We start from the raw sequence: 12,092 nt of genomic DNA, 5'->3' as shown, positions 1-12,092 counted from the left end.
CTTTTTGAGTCCACAGCTCCCTTAATCAACTACCTTCCTTCTGCCGCACCTCTCTGGGGCTCAGGAGCCCAGTTACGTCACACCCCTTGCCTGCAGAGCTACCAGCCTCTCACCCTTTCCCGAACACCCACCCTTGTGTAGTGTTCCCTCAACCTCCTCTCCTCCCCTCTCCTTGCGAATCCTCTAGGCAGTCTCTGAGCCCCACCGCCCCAAAGAGAGGTGCCTCCTAAAGGCACCATTCGCTTGTGGAGCTTATAGCCAGGGCTGTTGCAATAAACAGCTATGCAAGCCTTTGGTAGGCAGAGATGTGAAAGGGTATCAGAGGAAGGAGGGAAAGAAAGAGGAACAGAGGCCAGTGTTGCCCACAGCATCCCTGACCATCATTCAAGGCACTCCAGGGTGCCACGGCACACTGGTTGAAAAGCACTGACTTAATGAACACAACCCATTTGAGAAACTATGGATGATGAGCTATTGACAAGAAAATGAGTAGAGCTTATAATAGGCAGAAGACTGCATTTGGAAATGTGTGATAGTGGGAAATGTGTTCACATCTTTGGTGTGAAAAGTATTATTTCATTCTTGGCCCTGATATTTCCACTTGGTATTAACTTTTCCAAATTGTGTGGTTATCAACAGCATTTTTAGAGTAGTCATAGTATGTAAATATTTCTGTATACTTTTATAAAGCAGTATACTGTATTTTATTTTGCCAAACTATTCTATTCTTTTGGGACGCAGGTGGCGCTGTGGGTTAAAGTCTCAGCGCCTAGGACTTGCCGATCGAAAGGTCGGCGGTTCGAATCCCTGCGGCGGGGTGCGCTCCCGCTGCTCGGTCCCAGCGCCTGCCAACCTAGCAGTTCGAAAGCACCTCCGGGTGCAAGTAGATAAATAGGGACCGCTTACTAGCGGGAAGGTAAACGGCGTTTCCGTGTGCGGCTCTGGCTCGCCAGAGCAGCAATGTCACGCTGGCCACGTGACCCGGAAGTGTCTCCGGACAGCGCTGGCCCCTGGCCTCTTGAGTGAGATGGGCGCACAACCCCAGAGTCTGTCAAGACTGGCCCGTACGGGCAGGGGTACCTTTACCTTTTACCTATTCTATTCTTTAGTACTCTGTAAAGTGCAACAACAGTGAAGTTTATTGTACTTTGAACAGGAAAGTCTGTGCTAAATTCCACGGCCCTGGCTTCTAAACCAACTTTACTTTCTGTTGGCTTGCACAATCTCTCTCTCTCTAATCTGTGCAATCCACATGGATTTAGCAACTTTTTTCATATCTGAGATACTCCAAACATACTGCACAATCTTGGGAAGATAGAAGCAGCCGTGCCACAACAGGCCAAAGATTCACCAATTCAAGCATTCTAACAATGCCCCAACCTTATTCTGTTTAGAACACTAATGTCTCGCATCATATGTAACTGATACATAGAAAAGACTTTACAACCTGAAAAAAGAGATAATGAATGTACTTTTGTAAACCAAGAAAATATAACAACAAACAAACAAACAAACTGCCCAAGAGTTGCCACTAATGCCAGTATCTTCCTACTGTGTTGATAATACTGCGCTATTCGGCTGAAACAGCCTATGTTAGGTAACTGGACTGATCTACTGATTTAACAGACTGAACAAGCTTCCCAGACTCTTCAACCCATTGATTTCCAAGGCAAGAGCATTGGCATTTGTATTTTTTGAAACTGATCAAGAAGCTCTCAGCTTCTCCTTACACATTTTCTTGGCCCTTAGAGCAGTGTACTAAAAGCACTAACATTTAGACAGGAGCTCCACAGCTAACTAAATACTAGCAAGGCTTAACACAAACAGCAACCTAATCCCGCCACTTTACTGTTACTCTTTCATATAAATCAACTGCCCCACTCAGAGGAAGAGATGGTAATATGTCACTGTGAGCAAGGACAAAATTTGTCCCCCTTCCCATAGCTATTATTTGCACAATTATTATTTTGCTTCCCCTCAGCTTGGTGCCCTGTGCAAGGAACCACCCACAATGCCTTAAATCTGGCGATGCCTCCCAGTTTTAACCAAACTATCCTGTTCCATTTCAATGTGCCCATAAGCAACTGTGTCCAAGGAAAATGTACATGAACTTAAGAAGCTAAAAACCTATCAAGTCCAGTATCCTGGTTTCACAGTGGCATATCACATGGTCTCTGATGATAATTTCAAACACAGCTCTGTGTAAGACACACTTGTCCTTGGTTTCCAAGTTACTTCAAATCAAGCAGCTGAAAGACTCTGCCCTTATCTGTGTATTTTCTGCAGATTCACATATGCCTCAGCAACACCTGTGCAACCTCCAGAACTTCTAGTTGCACAAGTGTAAAGCTGACTATTAATCAATCAGAAATTAATATGAAGCTAGAATGGATCACCAATCAGCCTAGTCCTATGCACAATTTATTAAATTTAGTGAGACTTCTCACACAAGTTGTTACAGGTGTACTTCATTTTCCCACCTTAGAAACAAGCAAGAAATGATACAACTTGCCACTACAATTTGAACCACTTTTAATGGAAGAATTTAAGCTTCTAAGAAAAGCACAAAACTTTTTAGCTGGACTATCTGCCTATCCTTGGTTACACAGCTTGGGGAGTGGTTGCACTTGCAAGCTACTGATTTGGGATTTTGTAGTGCCCCCAGTCCGCCTTTAGCCACGTTTGCTTAGCCAGCGTCACATTTTGCTGGCTTTCCCTTCATGAATTCCTCCTTTCCGAATTCGGTCGCTGTTTTTTTAAAAAAGGGAGTGGTGACAGGTGGAATCAATGAAGCCCCACCAATAAACTGGTGACAAGAAACAAGTGTCAGGCTCAGCCAGTCCAGTACCAGATGTCTGCTTTTCACCGCAGCACAGAAAAAGCGGGCGAGGAACTGCACGGCTGGAGCCTCAGAGTCCTAAGCCTGATGGACAGCTTAACAGGCATCAAAGCCCTTTGACGTAGGGTGTTTTGCATCTATCTAGCAGAGACTGAAGGATGGCTAGCCCCACCGGCTCCTCCCGAAAACACAGGGCTGCACAAGTCACTAAGCCATTACTTCCAGCCTGCAGACGACTCCAAAGCCCACCTTTTGCAACGGAGGGTTGCCATTCTTACTGAAACCACTTACCCCGCCTTAGTTTTGTTGGCTTCAGAGAAGCTAAGGGAAGTAGGTGGTTTGTTCCCTTTCAACTACTTGGTGGGGGGAGGGGGAGGAATGGAGTGGATTAGAAATTAAGCACCATGGGTGGGGCTGGGGCAACCCTGTGAACGCAAACAGCTTCCCGGATACTTTTATCGTGATGGGCAATATCTATGCAGAAAACACGTCAGCTGTACCCGATCAAACCGCGCAGATCACTCTTCACCCCCTGGTGGCCCAGGAACGTCTTACAGCCTTATTTTGGGGGCAGCGCCCTCTCCTCTCCTCTCCTCCCCGCCCAACTCCCTTCCTCCTCGGTGTCACTCACGTTGCTCGGCAGAGAGATTGCTTCCCGGAGAGATGCACGCATGCTGCGGAGCTGGGCTGAAAGAATGCAATCCTCCAACTCTGCTTTGCCAATCACCCACATTCCCGAAAGGGCAGCGGCAGCAGCAGCAGCCCCTCCCGTAGTGGATAGCTTATGGAAAAGAGCAGGGATTTGGAGGACAGGGCGTCCTTCTGCTTAGGCTACTCACTCTCGTCTTCGAGGCTGTTGCTGCAGCTCCAAACGCCGCTTGCCTGGAAACAAGGGAATGCATCTTTTACAAGTATACTGCGGGCCCAAGTTCGGGCTCACTCCAGTGCAACAGATTTTAATAGATCCTATAGACTAGTCAGATCAGCAATTGAAACTGCCGGTTGTTCAGAAAACCCCAACCACCTCCGTGCAATTCATCCGCCCCTTATTGCGCTTGACCTGCACGATTAACCGCCCAGTCGCCAAATCCCGCCAATCACACAGCACTGCGGCGACACCTGGAGGTCGAGCTAAGAAGCTTCCTCTAATGAAACTGACATTCAAGGAGGAGCCCAGTTGTTGCTGTTGTTTAAAAAAATCAATTTGTTAGCAAGAGGTTTGTCAGAAAAAGGAAAATAAAATTAGAGAAGAATGGTCACACTTTCCAGAGATATATTTTGAAAGCTAACATTCCATTTCTGTGTGTGGGGTGGACAGTGTGCAACCTTTCACCTGTAGTTATTGCAATCTAGTTCAATTATATATTTATATCTGTTGGCTTTACTACTACTGTTGCTGCTGCTACTACTACTACTACTACTACTACTACTACTACTACTACTACTAATAATAATAATAAATTCCTTTTACCCCAGCCTTCCTCAGCTGTAGTCTAGGCTGGCTCACAGAAATAAAATCTTTAAAAATAAGTATTAAAATAACAATTCAAAGTAACATAAAATACAATGCAGGAATAACAGTCATCAATGAAATCAAAACAATTCCAGAAGGATCCAGAAATAGTGCAGGAGACAGCCTGAGCTCAACAGGATGCTGCAGCATGCCGTAGAATGGTTCTGATGAGAATGTGGTGTGCAGAGCCTATATGTATGTAGTATGGAATCAAGGTTTGCACCTGCCTGCACACCCCGCCCAGGCAAGCTTGTCCTAGCAGACAGTCTCACACTGGATTTGGTGAAGACCTACATGTAAAGTCCAATGTTTGTAGGCCTGAGGATCCTGATTGTTTCCCTGATTTTTAAATTTATTTTTAGGTTACGTTTTTTTCATGATTCCAAACCTAGCCCCCCCTCCCTCCAGTTCAAAATTGGGGGGTGGCTGGCTGGAAAGAGTCAGATTTCGTTTGTTCCTTATATATCAATATTGCATTTGTGCAATTCCACCTTTCCTCTAGGGAGCTGAAGGTGCCATTTTCTCCATCTTAATCCTGGGATGGAGGTTAGGCAGAGATACAGCAATTGGGCCCAAAGTCAGACAATGAGGTTGTGGCTAATTTTAACTTTGGTCTTTCAGGTCCACTTAATATCCCTTAACCTTATTCCTCATTCTGGAAAATAGATGTAGAAGTGAATAAACTGAGGGAGGGGTATAATCTATTCCCATGTCTGGGAACTCATGGATTCTCTTGCTAACAGTCCTGTTTAGCACCTTTCATATTAACCAGTTCAGGCTGCAATCGTGTCTTAGGGAGCAATCCCCATGGAATCCAGTGGGGCTTACTTTCATTTAATGTACAGCTTCTTTACCATCAACCCACATTAGAATTGGGATCCCTTCTTAACCAAAGCAAGACACTTTTCAGTTTAGCTATTTGTCAAATCGCAATGCTTGCATGTCCACAGTAGCTTTACAAGGGAGGATGGGGAGAAAACCAGAACAACTTGGCCAGACTGCTGGTTGGCTACCAGTTCTAGTGGGCATCAGCACCACTGCACAAATCCCAGTTATTATCCACCTTGGGGTCCCTGTGCTAGCTAATTGTTAAAAATAACAGCAGCAAACATATATGGCCAAACTTGCCTAGTTTGGTCCTTAAAAAGACCCTAGTTTGGTCTTTTAAAAATCCAATATTCTCTTTGAACACCATTTCATGTTAGCATTGTGGCGATACAAAATAAGTTTGGTTCACTGTTGGCATATTGTGTTTAAGTTATTCAGTAGTGCCCTAATTTAGAACCATTTTAATGAGATACAGACAGTAGTTGTCTCTTACATAGTAGCGATAAACCCAGGGGCACATAATTGATCTCTAGACCCAGTTATTTTGGAGCAGCCAATTCTTCTCACTTAAAAATTGGTTTCATGCAATGTATGCCTACAAATGGATGATGCAGAAAGCATTCAAGTTGTTTAAAAGAAACAAGCCTAAAGCAGTAGTAGTCTTCCAAGGGTAATTTAACTCACAAGGTCCAAGTGATGATTGATTTTGCTATATAAAAATGTTAGTTAAGGTGAAGAATAAAACTGAGATTTACAGTGCCCCCCCCCCCAATAGCTACTACAGATATCACATGGTGTATTGATTTGCTTGCATTTCAGGAACTTTGGGGAGCAGAGTTTAGGAATTGAGGTATAAATTGCAATAGCTATGCTGCAACATTACAAATTTATAAGATCAATTATCACTAATGTTTATGGCATATCATTTACTGGAAGGTGCCAAATACTTGATGCTGATCAGCATTAAACATTAAATTTAATAACTCTTTTATGGTTGCTTTTCAACTGGAGCTTGCTATTGTCTGTTCCTTACAGCAAAGTCTTTTCTGCTTTTTCTTAAGAAATAATAGTATGAGACCTGAACAAATATGACTATAAGGCACAGCATATATGCACCAGCTGTTTTACCTAGGTTATGTCTCAGGACATACCAGAAAGTTAACAGGAATAACAATCTGGTTGTCATTGGTATTAATTATTAGACTCCCACTTCCATTGTTACAAGTAAGTAATTACTGCATTAAATACAGATGGACATCACAAGACACACTGCCCATTTGTTCTGTTTATGTGAAGCAGCAAGCTGGAGCAATTCCCTGCACAAATATCTAATTGCAACACAGTACTCTGCAATGTCACTTCCATTGAAGAGGCAGGGTAATGTTTCTCTCTGAAACAGGTCTATTTGTAAAGGAAGGATCTCAGCCAAATGTTGTAAATGGCAGATTGGATGTTTTTACCCAGTAATCCATTTATACAAGGAGAAAGCTGAATCTTCTGCTTCAAGCACAGAGCTGCAGTGCTTTCTCACAGGTATCGTGGGGATCTCATTTGCTAGTAGCAGATTACTAACAAGCATATAGATTCTGCCCCTTGCCTTGGATACCATCCTAGAACTACAATGCAAATCCTTGCATGCACACTTCAATTTATTATAAACAAAAAGCATTTAAAAGTATAGCTGAAATCAAAGCTTGAGACAGATCCTGTAGCATTTTAATTACTCATTTTGCAGTATTTTAACCATATTTTGTGTTCAATTTACAGAATTGTTTTAAAGAGAGTATATGGCATATTATCTGCCAAACAGCAAAGGGATTAACTGTGCAGAGGCCATTAAAATACTCCAAAGAGGATCAAAGTGATTTATGACTGAGAAATCAGAAACTAGGAACATAAATAGCTGAGAAATCAGACTGACAACTGTTTTAAAAAAATCAGGAATCAACTGGTTGATAGGCCTGTGTGATGTATCAATACATTGCCCAAAACCAGTATGAGGGCCAGACCTCAATGAATTTTAAACGAGCTGCTTGCCCACGCAGGCAGTCAAGGGAGGAACAAGCTACACTGGCCCTGGCAAGGTGATGTCTCTGTTTTTTAAGATGCTGTCTAGGTTTGCCATTGCTTTTCTCCCAAGAAGCAGGCGTCTTCTAATTTCATGACTGCTGTCACCATCTGCAGTGATCATGGAACCCAGGAAAGTAAAACTGGTGTTTGGACTTAGAAGTAAAGCAATGGAATATATGAGATCTGTGTCAACACTCTTAATAATATAGAAGCAAACATTTTATTGATGAATACTGACTTAGATTCCTAGAGCTACTTTAGGTGTAATAACTGTAATCCCCCCTTCCTCCTGAGCAGCTGACCCCATGTCAGGGCTAGTTCTACCAAAAGGCAGAGGGAGGCAGTTTCTTGGGGGCACTGCCTCTCAAATAGCTGATTAAGGGTACAGTGGTACCTCTGGTTAAGAACTTAATTTGTTCTGCAAGTCTGTTCTTAACCTGAAACTGTTCTTAACCTGAGGTACCACTTTAGCTAATGGGGCCTCCCGCCGCCACACGATTTCTGTTTTCATCCTGAAGCAAAGTTCTTAACGCGAGGTACTATTTCTGGGTTAGCGAAGTCTGTAAACTGAAGCATATGTAACCCAAGGTACCACTATATAGTGAAAAGGGGTTGGGGACATAGTGTTATAGGGGACATGATGATTCTGATCCTACCTGCAGGACTGTTTCCTAAATATGGAACTTGGAAAATTGCTATGGGTTCTATGGTATCCTCCAGGCATATTAACATCTACATGAAACTATTTGAGGAAGCTGACTAACACCAAATAAGACCATTGGTCCATCTAGGCAGCAGTGCTGGCTGCTTTTGTAGGAGCTACCACTAAGACCCTTCCCAGGTAATCCTGCCACACACTTCAGATGTGAACTTGGAGAAGGGTCTTTAATGAAGATCTTAGTGTACCAGGGGTACACTGTGAAAACAAGCAAACCTTTACTACTAGATAATGGGACCTTTGTTTATAAAACTTGATAATCCAAGATGGTGTTGGATTATTGCAGCTCCCAAACAAGTGCCTAGAAGAGTAGGCTGGTCCTTCAGAATAGAGAAACTAATTATCTCTAGATACAATGACTAATAGAACTGGATCTAGTTCCTTTCCTTTCCATTCACATTTTGCTTTCAGCAGTCATCTGCTCAAAACAAACATTTCCATTATTTGGTGCACATACACACACATGCACGTATACAAATATGCACACTCCAAATGACTATAGTGACTGGTGATTTTAAAAAGCTGTACCTTAAACAAGAGCTGTAGTAACTTTTCAAATAATTTTTGTTGCTGGTAACAGTTCTGATCTCTGACAACCTCTTGCCACCACTAACTGTCATCTCTTGACTAGACAGGAAAGGTTTCCTAGGCAAGCATTGTTTATACAGCCATTGTGACACAATTGCTAGCTTCAGGGCATGTTAGGATGAGTTTCTGTGTTTAAGAGCTTACAGCCTTTCTCAACCTGTGGATCCCCAGACGTTGTTGAACTACAACTCCCATCACCCCTAGCTAGGAAGGCCAGAGCTCAGGGATGGTGGAAGTTGTAGTCCAACAACATCCAGGGACCCACAGGTTGAGAACCACTGGAAGCAGAGGGATTTAATATATCTATTTGTGAATTCAATTATAGCTTTCAGCTTCTGCATGTCTGTCATAGAGATGAAGGAGTTATCAAAGCACAGAACATGTAGATGTGCAATAACTTATTCCTTGCCAACTAGGCTGGGCAAGGCAAAGGCTCCCACATGGGTTCCATTGTGCCCTGCGAAGTTCTTGGTTCACCCCTAGCTGGCAGAGGGGTAGAGAAAGGGAATCACTGCAATTTACAAGTATTTCGTCCTTCTTACTAGTTGCACCAGGCAGACTTTCCATATCTAAAGAGGATGGAGGGAACACACTTCATCTGGTTTGTGTACTTTTCATACATGTTCACTGGCAAGTCAGTTCCATTCCACTTCTGTGTAGATTTTTAAAGAAAAATTAAAAAGAAACCGAGAAGCTTTAGTGAAAGCAATTTTTTAAAGTCCTTACAAGGTGAAACACCTTTTTCTTTCTTTCTCCTTTTAAAGGTATTTTCAAACCGCTTGGAAGAGCTCATAAATGCAACATGTGGAGATACTGTATTGGCCCAAATATAAGCCGCACCCACAAATAAGCCGAACCTTAAAATTCCACAGGCACTCACACCCGTAAATGGCAAATGTAGAAGAAAATCCTATGGGTACCATTCCCCTGCACTCCCAGGCTGCTTCCTGGATGGGGGGAGCTGCACCACTTTGCTGGAGGCATAAGGTTGCACATATAAGCCACATTTTAACCTTGCACAGTTGGAATTTGGGGGGAAAGTGCAACTTATCTTTGGGCCAATATGCTATGGGGGGAAAATGCCATTTGAAATGCCTCAGGAAGTGACTTGGCAATTGTGTAGAGAAAAAGCTGTCTGCCCTCTTGCACCTATGAAATCTTCTGTGACTTTCCAAATAAAATAAATTGTATCCATTTTGACTTGGATTCCTCTTCAGGGATTCAAATCTTCTTTGGATATGGTGCTGTGTTCTTGGCTTCATTTTATCCATTTTGTTTACCACATGTTGCTGCCCAAGGATGTGGAGAAACTGCTTGCTATTGTTCAGCCATCCATATGTACTCAGATACTTTCCCCATGTTGAATCCTCTGAGAAAATATGGTTCCCAGTCATCTGAACGGTGTTGTGGTGAGGCCATTATTGAAGCCCTCACCTTGGGACAAAATTCATAGTCTTTTGTCATCTTTACTGGCCATGCTCAGAATTACATAACTGTGACTTCCAGTGTCCACTAAAGAACATGTCAATTAAACATGCACCTTTTGCTTGCAAGCTGCACAAAAGTCTAGAAAGATGACATAATCATATCAAGACAATTTATTTCCATTTTTAAAATAAGAATCACCTTGTTTACAATTATACTGATTTGTTTAAAAGTTTCATTTTAGATGAGTTGGAAGGTGGAATGATGGACAGGGCTTTACGAAGTTGCCCTTTTGGGCACAATTATCTTTTCCTTTTTAGATATAAAATTATATTAAGTATAAAAATATAAACATAAACTTGTTTATTTAAATAATTCTGAGCCTAAGGAATAGGGTAAGCAACACATTTAATACACAAAATAGGGCTTGCGGTGTAGCGGATGATGTCACACAAGGACTTGGGAGACCAGCGTTCAAGTCTCACTCAGAGGGGAAATTAATAAATTAAATTAAATATTATTTTCCAATAAATTCTGCCAAGAGATGTCTCCTCAAATCCCTTGTGTCTTTGCATCCTCTCCAAGATATGAAGGGAGAAAATAAAGTAGCAAAATCTTTCAATCAGCAGCCAAAGCCACTAACCAATTGTGCCGCAGGGAGTTTTATCCAATCCTCCCCCCAGAAAAAACTAGAAAATTCATGGGTGGCGGGACAGAGGACAGGAAAAATAATGCCTAGCTGTGGCCACACAGATATTGTAGACTATGAGAGAGCAAGATCTTGAAAGCCTTCAGATAAAGACACATAAAGATATATTCCATTAAGCATGACATACATATAAGTACAAGCAAAGCAATATCAATAATAAATAAATAAAATCATGAAAATGCAGACTTAAGTATAAAGGGTAACTGAATAAATAGGGAACATGTCGTTACATTAATTATTGTTAATGCTACACATGATTGTGTTAAAACACTAAGTATGAGCTGAACTGTAAAAGGGTTAAGTGAGTGGTGGAAAGGACTATGTTCAATGATGTATTTAAAATTGAGCATGCATTTTTACTGTATTTTATTTTTACAAAGTTTAAAATTTAGTGAGGGAAATCCAGAGATTTTCTAACTAATGCATATAGGAACCAAAAATTCCACCAGAGGTCAGTATATGTACACAGTACTACACAACTCAATGGTCTCCTTTTGATAATGTGCTTTATAGGAAATCTTCAGTATCAGAAGAAATGCAAGAAATGCACAGATTATAATACAGTGGTACCTCGGGTTAGATACGCTTCAGGTTACATACGCTTCAGTCTACAGACTCCGCTAACCCAGAAATAGTGCTTCAGGTTAAGAACTTTGCTTCAGGATGAGAACAGAAATTGTGCTCCGGCGGCACAGCAGCAGCAGGAGGCCCCATTAGCTAAAGTGGTGCTTCAGGTTAAGAACAGTTTCAGGTTAAGAACGGACCTCCAGAACGAATTAAGTACTTAACCCAAGGTACCACTGTGCTGAAAAGCTCTACAGTTAAAGAAAACTTTCCCCCCCCCTTTTATCTTTTTGGTGGAAAGGTGTATTTCAAAATCCAAAGGATTCATGATGCTATGTAAAGGGGTGGTTACTTTTAAAAAGGCCTCAGGCAATAAATCAACACTATAAGTGAATATTTTTTTCACCATTTTATTATAATGATGCTTAATAGTTGTACGGTAGAACCTTGGTTGCTGAACATTCCAGAAGACAGTTCAACTTCCCAAACGTTCGATAACTGAGGCATAATTACTGGTTGGCAAATTCCTTTTAAAAAATGGAGAAACGTGCCCTGGAAGCTGTTTGAAACAAGTTTTGGTTTCCTATGAAACCTAGAGATGACTTGGAACAAAAAAGAGCTGCACTTTAGGAGCCTGGCTATTTCTTCAGGATGAAGATGATAAAGAAGTAGACCCTTAAAAAGGCTCCTTTTGGAGGAACCAGTTCAGTGTTCAGCTGTACAGGGTTAGTGGACTGAAGTAGTGGGGCATTACAATAAGGGGCAACCACTAGATTAAAGTTAGAGGAGATCTGATCATTACTGGGCTGAAAATCCATTGCAGCTGGAGTAGGCTGAA

The 12,092-nt window shown here is 42.0% G+C and overlaps 1 long non-coding RNA gene across 1 annotated transcript in view; it reads right to left on the bottom strand.

The window, feature by feature from the left end:
• LOC310833225 overlaps window positions 1-12,092 on the bottom strand; it is a 64,143-nt gene that overhangs the window by 7,607 nt on the left and 44,444 nt on the right. The gene's annotated exons all lie outside the window — the stretch shown is intronic.

Source organism: Podarcis gaigeae (genome assembly GCF_964106915.1).
Source record: "Podarcis gaigeae genome assembly, chromosome: 1".
Taxonomy (NCBI): Eukaryota; Metazoa; Chordata; class Lepidosauria; order Squamata; family Lacertidae; genus Podarcis; species Podarcis gaigeae.
This window is presented reverse-complemented; position numbering and strand designations above follow the sequence as displayed.